We start from the raw sequence: 525 nt of genomic DNA on the forward strand, positions 1-525 counted from the left end.
CCCAGCCACGCAGGGAGGAAGGCAGCGGGCATCCATCTCCCCCGCGCCGAGAGCGCGCTGCGGCGACCACTGCACAACGGAGCGCAAATTTCCCCTCCACCCCTCCTCCAGGGGGCTGGTCTATCTGCCTGGCTCTGGGAGCAGCTGACCTTACCCTCAGAAGCTTTGTGTCGCTTTCTACATTTTCTCGCTGAGATGGGGACGGGAGCCCGGTCCCCCCACCCTCTTTTCCCTCCTCCCGGGGCTCGCCGCTGAGCGCCCACCCCTCCCTCTCTTCCTCGTTCCCTCTCTCCCGCCCTCCTTTCCTCCTCTGCCTCCTCCGCAGCCGGACCAGCTCCCTCCTACATCTGGCGCCTAGAGACCCTTGGGATCCCGCACACACTCACTGTCCTGGACCAGCACCCGACAGAAACCTCCCTGAGGGGCTTGGGTCGCCAGAGCCACTGTCCTCTGTCCCCTCCAACCCCCCACCCCCCGACGGCTGGGGGGAGAGGGGAGGAGGCCGCGCGCCCCCTCCCCGGCGCC

The sequence above is a fragment of the Myotis brandtii genome, unplaced genomic scaffold (assembly GCF_000412655.1).
Source record: "Myotis brandtii unplaced genomic scaffold, ASM41265v1 scaffold782, whole genome shotgun sequence".
Classification (NCBI taxonomy): Eukaryota; Metazoa; Chordata; class Mammalia; order Chiroptera; family Vespertilionidae; genus Myotis; species Myotis brandtii.